Raw genomic sequence first — 12,206 nt, forward strand, 5'->3', positions numbered from 1 at the left:
CCCCCCCCCACATACCCAAACACAGTATTGTGTAGTCCCGTGTGTTCCCAAACGCGTGCATACACACACAAACACACACACATATTATATACTGTATTAACACACACACACATACACACACAAACACATTCCTGTGTTCAGAAACTTCCACACGGAGGACGCCTCCTGAACCAAGAACATGGAACAAAATTACAACATGCTGGACAAGCCTTTAATATGAGGCTGAAGTTCAATAATTTCTTACCTTACTGTTTATAGCGACATACGAGTACTGTAGTGGAGGGATTACTGACTCTAAGTTCACTGTCCTCACTCTAGATATACGACGGGACACACAATTATATAATAACTTAATGTCTGATAAACAACATCATAATGAACCAACAACCATAAAACCTGTCTTAGTGTACACCGCCATGAACCGGATATTTACACGTCCCGGTAAGCAGATACGTGGTCACGGGGAGGGGGGGGGAGCTACATGGCTCAAACTGGTGTACATTACTGTGTGTGTGGCGGGAGATATATGGGTGTCAACGGGGGATTTTCCGAAGGGGAGGAGGAGGTGGCAAGCATATGACTACTAATATGTCTTGTCCAGAATGATTTCTATTGTCAAAACTATACATACCGATGGGGAAGATGTTCAACTGAGTACTGTACCTCCCGAAAGCTGTGAATGCTGTACAGATGCTGCTTCGCTCCTGAGCAATTACATAAGAACATAAGAATGGAGGAAACTGCAGCGGGCCTATTGACCCATACCGGGCAGTCCCGTTTATACCCAACCCCTATTGCTCATATAAGCATCCAACCTATGTGTGAAGCTATTCAGCGTATTCGAGTTAATGATGATATTTGGTAACTTGTTCCATTCATCCACTACTCTGTTACCAAACCAGTGTTTACCAATTTCGCGCCGAAATCTAAATTTGTCTAATTTAAAACCATTGTTACGGGTTCGCTCCTGGTTGGATAGTTTGAGTACCTTTGTAATGTCCCCATTGTTTAGCCCTGACTTCCATCTTACACCTCTATCAGGTCGCCCCTCACTCTACGTCTCTCGAGGGAGTGCAAATTAAGATGCTTTAACCTGTCTCTGTATTACTGTCCTCCTTTAGTTGACGATCTTTCTTCCCTTTCTCTTCGCCGAATGTTGCTTCACTCTCTCTTTTATAGGTACTTTAACGGGCAATGTTAGGTGGATTTGGCATCCTGTGTACCGCCGGCAAGTACATGGGCTCGTAACACACGTCTTGCCCGCGGTGCCCAATGTCTCTCTGTGGCTGTCGGTCACGCAAGAATAACCCGTTATAATAAATCCTTCTTTCCTCACACAGCCAAACTGTGGAATGATCTGCCTTCTGTGTTTCCATACTCATACAATCTGTCTCACTTTAAAAGGTTGGTTTTCCGGCATCTTCAAGGTGTAAATTAATATTATCTTTTTCTTTTCTATTTTTAATTGAAATGTGAAAATTTTAAATAAAAGTGTTTATTTTACCCTAATGAGGGATGCCGTGGCCGAGTGGGTGTGGCATTCGCCTTACCGAAGGATCTCTCGTTCGGTTGCCAGGCATTCCCAGACCACCCAGCCATAAATGGTGTCACTATAGGGAAGTGAAGGAGGTCGAGTGTTGCTCTGGAGGATGTAAGGCTGACCATAGTTAAGCTAAATAAATAATTTGGTTCAGTGTCCACACAAGACACTGGATAACACACCACGCCCTAGAGTCAGGGGCTGAAAAGTACCATAGTTAAGAGATACCAATCGCAGCCGAAATACTAAAGATAATTATAGCAATCCTGAGGTAATTCAAAGTTTCGGAAGTAGATGGAACACAGACCAAGGCGATAAAAGTGTTAGTGAGTGATGCAACTTTCTCTTGGGTCAATACAAAGTCCCTCGAGACTGAAGATGAGCCCGAGTCATCTGGTACAGCAGTAAAGAAAGGCTAAGGGAAAGCAGCAGAACACTATAGGCCAATCACCCTCACAGCACGCTGAGACATTCCAGCGACTCAGTCAACCAAGGCATTGCGGTGTGGTTTAGTGAGGTGAATAGCTTGTGTGATAAATCTGCTCACACTCCCATTAATGGGAACACCGAAGAACACCAGTGGATGTGTTACACCTTAAAGTCTCTATTGCGTTCTACGAAGATTTACCTGTCCAGTTAATCATAAAAATCAAGACACACGGCTTCCGAGGCATAACATCGGGTTGGACTAAACATTGGCTCCAGGAAAGACAATGGACCCATCCCAAGACCCACACTGTTTGGATTTACATCAATGATATAAATTAAAATAATCTGGGCCACATAATCAACCCTCCGGTTTAAGGGAAGGTGGGAGGTCAGGAAAACATCCCGTCAATACAAAATAATATACGTGAACTTTTCAGACGCCCGCAGGACTGTTGTTTATATGACAGACTTCACGTGGTGCGGGGCACAACAAATACACAACGACTGTACGGTGTGGACACTTACAGTACGTGTCGGGATACACCAATCACTTACAGTAGCAGCAAATACGAAGAACAATAAATAATCAAAGAAACTCTGGTAATGTTGTCGTATCTGTAAATATAAAGACAGGAGAGTTATTACGATAATTTAGACCTACATGAATATAGTCAGGGTGGCCGAGTGGTCTAAGGCGCCAGACTCAAGGTAACTTCCCTTCAGATAGAGGGGCAATGGGCATTCTGGTCCTCTCTGAGGGCGTGGGTTCGAATCCCACTCCTGACAAGTTCTTTTATGTGGTGTTGGCGGTATAGGGCAACGAGCGTATTTCTTACTTTATGTCCTGGGTTCCAGTCTTGGCCTGGGACAAACGGTAGGAAGGGTGTGACCTAGTGTGACCCTCACTACCAGACATGACAGGTTCACCGGTTTTCCCCTGTACTAACACTAGATAATAAAGGTAGTAACTCAAAACAGACCAACCGTCAGAACAGATATTAACCTGATGAATGGTGGACTGTTAAATTAAAATCTTTACTGGAGAATTTCTGGCTATTAAAAAAAAATCGGTGTCCGGCCTTCCTGGCAATGCACCGCTGCCGGACGTACAGTTCAGTCAGCCTGGCTTTACCTTTACTCTAGTTATGAGGAATACTTGTGGCCTCAGTAAACTGTGTGTACTGTATATTTATGGCTAATCTGCTACTATTACCCGTCTAACACACACGCGTTATCTCTCATAATTGTTTTAATGATGCTAGAAAAGTGTAATTATAAACCTCATTACACAAAGACCTCTGTTGTTGATGTGCAGTAATATTATAACAACGACAACTACAACCCGTCGAGAGGCAGGAGGCAGCACGGGCGGGTAGGATTGAACGACCTTACTACAGGAAGTTACGAACAGGACGCAGTGGTGATTGTTCTTATCGTTATCACCATCAGTGTCAACGGTAATGTACATTGAGTAAGTTAACGGGCTACACCTCGTTCTTTTGAGTGTGTGTGTGTGTGTGTGTGTGTGTGTGTGTGTGTGCAACCTTGTCGTGGCATCAACTTACTCAGTAGTCATTAGTCACGCTTCTCACTCCACCCCAAACATCACACACACACAGTGACCTCCTTACTTCAGCGACCACCTTGTTCGAGCGCCCACCAACCTTGAAATACAGCCTCGTCCTATCAGTAAACAACAACAGAGCCGCCTCATTCTTTACACTAAGGCTGCAACAATGAAAAACGTTATTATCCGTATCTTTAAACGAATAATAGAATACCACTCAAAGCGATACTTTCTGAATTCTTAATTTTGTCATTGTAATAAGGTGGCCCCTGGAGTAAGGTGGCCGATGGAGTAAGGTGGCCGATGGAGGAAGGTGGCCCCTGGAGCAAGGTGGTCACTGGAGTAAGGTGGTCACTGTAGTAAGGTGGCCCCTGGAGCAAGGTGGTCACTGGAGTAAGGTGGTCACTGTAGTAAGGTGGCCCCTGGAGCAAGGTGGTCACTGTAGTAAGGTGGTCACTGTGTGGCCCTGGGTAAGGTGGTCACTGGAGTAAGGTGGTCACTGTAGTAAGGTGGCCCCTGGAGCAAGGTGGTCACTGGAGTAAGGTGGTCACTGTAGTAAGGTGGCCCCTGGAGCAAGGTGGTCACTGTAGTAAGGTGGTCACTGTAGTAAGGTGGCCCCTGGAGTAAGGTGGCCGATGGAGGAAGGTGATCACTGTAGTAAGGTAATCACTGTAGTAAGGTGGTCACTGTAGTAAGGTGGCCCCTGGAGTAAGGTGGTCACTGTAGTAAGGTGGTCACTAAAGGACATTCAAAGTGGCACATTAAACACAACAATGTACTGAGAGAAGCACGAGACACGCGGCACCCACCTCTGTTCTACTCAACTACTTTCACGAGAGCGATAAAGTCTTCGATGGAGAAATTGTTAATATGATTCTTCCTTCCGTGTGATGAATGAACACTGTAGGTGATACAGGAGGAAGAAGGAGAACTAGAAGAAGATGAGAAGAACGAGAAGGAAGGGTAAGGTATGATGAGAAAGAGGAAGAGAGGTAGTAATGATGATGATGGTGGTGGTCTAGAAAATTAAGGCAAATCTCACCATTATAGGCATTTGATGGTTAAGTGGAACTGAAGATGAACTGAAGAAGCACACGTGCGTGCGTGTTTGTGTGAAGGCAACTGCTGGTAGAGCATTGACGACATATTAACAGCGTTCTGCTCCCGGGTGTACAGCACTGGAACATACTGGCCTGCGATGACACCGAAAAGAAAAATCAACACAATGAAAACAACACTAAGAAGCGATTGTTTTATGTCTCAACGCGACTGTAATAATTTCAATCTTCTGGTCATTTGAAAGTTCGTAAATAATCGTAAAAAATATTTACACAGGCCTGACAGCTCCTTAACTTTAAGCTCCATGTACTCGAACTCCTTCACTTCCCCAACTGTAACGTCATGTTAGGTACCCATTCAAGGCTGGGTGTGTACTGGGGAAACACAGGACGCCTCTCTCTCCCAAGTAGTATCAAGGTTTCATATCGAGACCACATGTTTTCTTGTGGTTATTAGCATATACTTGGATCACGCGCACCTACAGTGATTTACTTGCATATATATATATATATATATATATATATATATATATATATATATATATATATATATATATATATATATATATCACATTTGCAGAGATGAGAAAAATAATGTTTGGGTGATAAAACTATTCTGAATACGTTAGTGAGTAGGAAATGTGTAGATGGTGAGAAATGGAGAGAGAAGGAATGGAGAAGAAGATAGAATAAAAAAAAACGTTAGAGAAAGCGTGGGAAGACGAGGAATGAAATAACGGGGCGTGATGGAGTGACATGCTGCGGAAACCCAAACGTGGACTGGAGTGGTGGAGGGAGGAGGCGCTACGTGTGAGGAAGAGAACTAAGCATGGCGGGTGTGACTTGCTGCCGCCCTGTAAGTTGTTAGAAGATTCTACCTGATTCCCGTGATTACCAGCGGGGAGGAAGTACAGTATCTGATTATAGACCCGGTAGTAAATATTGAATAAGACAGTGGCAAGCATATTGAAGGGAACGAGAGAGAGTGAAAACAGCCCCTAACGTACACGGCAACAAAGGTATGGGGTGCTACAGTACAGTGGTTGTGAGGGTCTATAGACACAACACTGCCCCTCGCCCTCCTGTCCTGTGTTACCCATAAACTTGTCCTCCACCTCCCAAGTGGTGATTAAGCCACCCTCGCGCACCAGAGTCAATCGATACACCGGTTCGCGTCAGCCTGCTGCTCCCTGCCAACGGTCCTGACGTCAGGCAGGATTTTCTGGCCCACGATGACAACAAGACATCACCACTATTTAAATATCAAACAGGGGATTTTTAACTCGCCTTCAAGTACTTTTTTTTTTACTTACCGAGACCAATACTGATGGATGCAGCAACCGCCTCCAATATCCACTAATGTATGGCGAGGTAACGCGATTTGTCTTTCTTTGTGTTAGGGGATTAAACACACGTCCACACACGCCTCACTCAGGAACGTCATGCTAGGTACACGATTAACACGAATGCGACAGGCGTTGACGTCATTTATTTACACTAGTCCACGAGATGTTGATTTCACCTGTTACTTGATCTGATCTGAGAACGTAGCGGGAAGTACATCACGAGTGGTTGTTGACGCGTCATGATCACCACGCGAGAACACACACACACACATAAACCCAGCTAAGCCAACACACAGCACGGTTATATCAGTGGATTATAGCGTATGTACGGTGTCTTGCTTTAGCGGATAGGTGTTGCATACCGTTAAGAAGAGCTCTTGCTGACTGATGTGAAGCATTTGTTTACACGAACACTTGTGAGGGGGTCTTGCGTGTCAGCACTTCCGTGATTTGTTGTTATTTGTGTGTGTGTTATGATTGCGTGCTATCTCTCTCTCTCTCTCTCTCTCTCTCTCTCTCTCTCTCTCTCTCTCTCTCTCTCTCTGGATCGCAACAGGACGAAGATGTGTCCAATAACTATTAACGAAATTACGGTCTCAAAAATGATGAAATTTTAAAAACAAAATCCATTAGTCAGAAATTAAAGATGAAAAAGAGACAAATTTCAAGAAAATTATGAATAAAGAACAAAGATAAAGGAAAGAAAGCTAAAAAGATATAGAGAGAAGATGCAAGAAGAGAACAAGAGAGACAGAAGGGAGAGGGAAGAAAAGAGGAAGGAACACAAAGGTCTGCTGGTTAATATTTTATTTACGTTTGTAATATTGATCCAGCGCCGCTCACTAAGACGGAAGTACCCCCACGATCATGGACACCCTCCCTCCCTCCCTCCAGGCTACCTTCCCAGTCTGTCTCCCCCCCTCCCTCTCCTCTCTTGTCCCTGACCTTCCGCACGAGCCAGCTTTAACCTTGTATAATCAAGCTCACGGTCACCCACCCTCCCTGGCCGTGACCTTGTGTTACCTGCGTAGCTCACGGTCACTCAACCATGACCTTGTGTTTTATCAGCGTGAAAGTTTGTTTGTATTATCCTCCGTCACTACATCCTCACTCGTCCTATGACCTCCTCCTACAGGTCCCCAGCCGTTACCAACGCCTCTTCCCTCCCTGACCAGATATCCCTCCTCCTAGTCACAGGCCTGGCACTTGACATTATTAGGGACCTGCCACGCTTTGCTATAAACAGATGAAATGTACCGGGAACTTTCCCCCCACACACTCATTATTCTGTCACTTTATGTAACTTGCTGACAAAACCTATGACCCTTCAGGGTTCTTCGCCCTTAATGCACGAGTCATAAAGGCAAGCATGAACTCCGCATGCTTCCCAGTTGGGCGCTGTAAACGCTCCTGCGCTTCACCTTGCACAGGATGTAAGGGGGTGCCCAATAAACTAGCCCCCTCCGGGACAATCTAAAAAAAACTGTTTGTACTACCCATAGACCTTGGTATTACCGTATAACTACTCCGCCTCGCTTGTGGAAGACCCTCACACAGGCGATCATGTAGAATGTGTAGATCATCATACTACATAAAAATGGATAATTTCATGGTATTATTATCGTTTCGGTCATGCAGCTGATTTTTTAATTTTAAGTTTAGGTTAGGTTAGATTAGGTTGAAATTAGGTTTTTCCAATGGTTTTTGATGTGTTTTGAACGACTTCCAAAAAGGTGCATGACCGAAACGATAATCTAACCAATTTCATAAAAAACCCTAACCTAACCTAATTTAATTTGACTGTCTAATGACGGTAAACGACGTCTTATATGAAAGAGCGAGTTTACCTATACGATTTAATTTCCATCAAGTTGCAACAATAAAAAGAAAATGTTATCTCTATTTGGATAAAACGTCATTTGCATTTTAAAGCTTAATTGGCGATTAACCCTATCTAGCGTCACACACACACACACACACCATATATGTTTATAACCGAAGAAATTACAAAAATACTAGATAGATGACGACACTGAAAGCCCACGGTAGAAAGTAAAACAGAAAAACATCACTGTATATCTGGATCGTTACTTCAGTCCTCGCCAGCCAGTAGGTTACGGTCGATATGTACAGCGCCCTCGTGTATTTACCTTCTCCTACAATGGGAATTTCAATGTTATCATTTATGTGGTATTAAATAATTACAGTACAAAACACAAGGTCGTACAAAAAAACTATCATCTACGTGTGGGCGGGGAGCCAACAGGAAGTTTATCCTCAGATTACTCCATCACCTCAGCCATGACGTCAACACCTCTCGCGCCAGGGGTCTCTTATCTGGGTAATAGGTCGCTGAAATCCACACTGATTTATAGCACTGTCGTGAGAATCAGAACTATAGAAGCCCATCAGAAACACCAATAAAGATTTATAGGCAATGATTACTGGCGCGGTAACCTCTAGGTGGTGAGCGGTTCTGGAGTAGGAGCAAAGCATAATGAAAACACACGCTAACTAAGGGAGCAGCGAAGTAAGAATAAAACAGCGCAGAAACGAGTCACGGATATCAGTTGTCACGATATAAGATATGAAGATTAGGAAAAACACCCGTACTGTACGTCAGTCATATCAGTGTGACTTCCCCTGGCCATGCTTGCTGCTATACGTGTTTCCTTCTCCTGAACTTGACAACTGCAGGCGACGATAGTGAGTGAAAGTAAGACATCTTTTGGGGGGATATGACCCGACAGCAGTGGCGCACAGGTCATGGAGGACACGGATCATATACTGTTTACAGTCCTTGATGGGGGAGGGGGGTGAGGGGTGAAAATAATCTCCTAGTTTTTAGTTAGGAGAGATTATTACTGTATTGCCTTCATTTCCTGGACTCAAATAGGTACAAGGGATAATCGACATTTGAGGGGCAGTAGCCAGCACTCTTACCCGAGACACCCCTCGGCGCCCACACTGTACACCGATTAACAACACCAGGACCGCCACGTCAACCACTCGGGGTTTAATGTTCACATTCACGGATGCAATCCAAAGTTAAAAAAAAAATATACCACCTGGACATGCTCGAGTAGGCCCAGAAACTGAGTCACGTACTTCTAACAATGGACATGACGTGCCTAAACGCACTGACCAAGAACTAAAAGACTGTAGTGCCCTGAAAATTCAGTTTTGATGTCTGAATAAAATGCAGATTATAAATATGTATGAATCTAAAAATTGCGGACTCTTATATTTCCCCAGGAATAGGGACATTGTTTTCCTTAGCGGCAACACACATGAAAAACCACTCCTTGTTTCACCTGTATCGCCTTGGCAGCGCAAAAGCATTGGTTCAGTCGTTCAGTCTCAAAATCTGGTTCATTTAATCCAGGCGCCAACAACATTTAAACCAAGTCAAGTCTTCGTTCGTGTGAATATGGGTGTGATGTAAACAATGAACACAAACAATCGCAAATCTTTTGAAAGTATGGTTGGTGTTTACAGACTGGTAACATATCCCTCAAGCACCTCTCATACTCATGTGTTACCAAACACCGAGTATTTTACTAATAAAATTGGCTTTTTATCCTGTTTTCTTTTTTTTCAAATTTTACTTTTACAACTAAGTGCATCCAGTTTCCAATTATTTCAGTATTCTATATTAGCATATAGTCAAGATCAATAATAAAAATATTTAAGACAATTAAATCGTCTCATTTCCGCGTTCTTTGGTCTTTTTTTTCAGAGGGGAGGGGTAGGTTCTTGCCAACTCGTGAGAAGTGGTGTTCCGCAAGGCAGTGTGCTTGTTTTCTGTTTCATAGGCGATATACCAGATGCTATTCACTATTCATTGCGAATGGTTGCCGATGAAGCTACGTCATTCAGGGAAAAAAATCTAACGAACAAAAGAAGCATTACAGAACCAACTATATCGGCTTCAAGTGTTGTTAAAATAAAAATAATGGATGCCGAGATTTAACGGTGCGAAATGCAAGAGGACGCGCAGGTTGGGTTTACCTCTGTACTAATACTGGGCAATGAAGGTCGTGACCGGCTAGTAAGCTGACAAGTAGTGAGATTAATAAAACTAATAATTAAAAATAAAAGCGAAAAGAGCGAACATGAACCAACAGGTGCGTGTGTCGCCGTCAGTGTACTGGAATTCCGAAGGATGGAGGACATCATCCTAATTCCTTTTTCCAATTATCAGTCATGATTTGATGACATCCTCAGTTGCGTCCATAAATTATAGCTATACAATCTTACTAATAGATGACGTAACCGCTCCGTCATGTCATTAGTCAGTTCACGGGAGTAATAACCCCATTCCTCAGTAAAAGCATATAGTCACGTTATAGCACTTGCATAAGTTGTACAAGATAAATTTTAAGGACGTTGCCTAAACTCCTACAGGCGAGTATTGAAAAAAAAATTAACAAGGTGGCTGCTCTCATATTTCACAAAACGACTCGAATCCATCCCACAAACAATAAAATTGTCAATTATCATAAACTTGGCTAATCCTGTTGTTGGTGGGGATAAGAAGGAAGGATGAAGTAAATTTGTTTAGCGTCCCACATATACAGACTTTCATGAATCACAACACCAGGGTGACCTGAGAGGGGCTAGACTCAAAATAACAATTGGGTGGCCCGGTTGATGCTCCCACCACTAACATCCTCCTCCCCCTCCCTACAAGGGCACACACACACACACACAACGTATTTGCCCAGGAAATTTATAATAAAACCACACTCCCACAAGGCAGTCGTCTATATTAAGGCTGTGATCTTCACTCAACAGTAGACATGCATGGTATGACTGTTACGATACAGTGGACACAAGCAGTGTTTGTCCCGGACCTGAATCTGGTACACTGCATATGGTGTCATAAGCTGTTCTAGCCCCGTAAAGCTGGGAGTTGAAACACGCCCAGCTGCCTGCCTGCCTGCCCCATTGATCTGAATACATGTCTTCACGTTTTCTATGTTTCATTCACAGTCACGAGTTGTTTTGGGAACTTTAACAAAAAATGGAGATCAACCAGAAAAGTCGACCTTCGTAGACTGCTGCGGTTTTTATTGTTACTCTTCTTACCAGAGAAGTACAGAATAAAAAAGCAAGGGAAGTGTTATTTAGTTAGAGCAGCACTGGTAATAACATTTCATAGCATGGGTCGTGAGTCATCAACCACAACAATACAAAGTTTGTAAATGTCGGATCCCCTAAAATGTCTCCACCCCAGTTTATTTCACCTAAAGATTAACCATCCGAACACTAGACTAACCTCACCCTACCCCCATAGCGTTCGGGTGGTTAACCTTAGATGAAATAAGCTGGGGTGAAGATTCTTTCGGTGATCCTAAATATCTACTTAAAGTCACGTTCCACGTTAAACAGGTACAGTAGGTTGTGCCGGCCACTGTCAGGTCGGTGTTAACCAATGTATGATTCCACAAGAACAATATCAGAAAACATTAAACATATTCTTCTTAAGGTTTACGTCTTCTGGCTTGATGAAAAACTGTAGCAGATTATGAGAAAGAGCCACTGAGGGAGGGAGGGAGGAGCTGTAGGTTGCTCGTCTTCCTACCCTTACACAACTTACGACCCCTCGTGAACCAGCTGAAGCCTGCACTTTCATCTCCCCTACCCACTGTGTACTGAGATCGAGCTTGAATGTAGTGTATTTGGCAGTTATATTTTCCCTCACAGAGTAACTATCATGAACACCTCTCCTAATCTATCACAGTAAAAAAAAATCGAGTCAATATGCTGTTGCAACAGTTATGTCCACCGTTCAGCTGAGTGAGTCATGAGAAGTATGATGTGGACTTGGAAATAAATGATGAGTCACTGGGAAGATGTGAGGTGTACTGTAGGGTGTGGGTGTCCGCCTGGGAGGCAGCATGAACGTTGTAGGCCAAGAAAAACCACGAATTTTTCCCCTAGACGGTACAACAAGGGAACTGCTGATACTAGCATACGTGAGTGGTTCAGTGTGACGCCACTTAGTAACATTTACGTAATACCAAATACCCCGAGAACAACACAACCAGCAACATGTCTTCCTCTAACTAGCGTATTGTAACGTAACTTAACCAAAGTGAAGTTAGTTCATAATAGACACACCAACAACTTAATAGGGCTATCACGATGATAGAAGCCGCCAAGTACGTTCAGGTTAATAACACAAATTTGTAATTTCCTTCATAAAACAAAAGTCCCATCAAACCCATGGTAGAGAGAGAGGAGCGAGGGAGGGACAGGTG

At 43.5% G+C, this 12,206-nt stretch overlaps 1 non-coding gene across 1 annotated transcript; it reads left to right on the forward strand.

Annotated features, from left to right (window-relative positions):
* Window positions 1-2,639: 2,639 nt before the first annotated feature.
* Trnal-caa lies at window positions 2,640-2,755 on the forward strand. The gene is made up of 2 exons: window positions 2,640-2,677; window positions 2,711-2,755. It is a non-coding gene; the product is annotated as a tRNA-Leu (tRNA).
* Window positions 2,756-12,206: the final 9,451 nt, after the last annotated feature.

Source organism: Homarus americanus, unplaced genomic scaffold, assembly GCF_018991925.1.
Source record: "Homarus americanus isolate GMGI-L3 unplaced genomic scaffold, GMGI_Hamer_2.0 scaffold13581, whole genome shotgun sequence".
Classification (NCBI taxonomy): Eukaryota; Metazoa; Arthropoda; class Malacostraca; order Decapoda; family Nephropidae; genus Homarus; species Homarus americanus.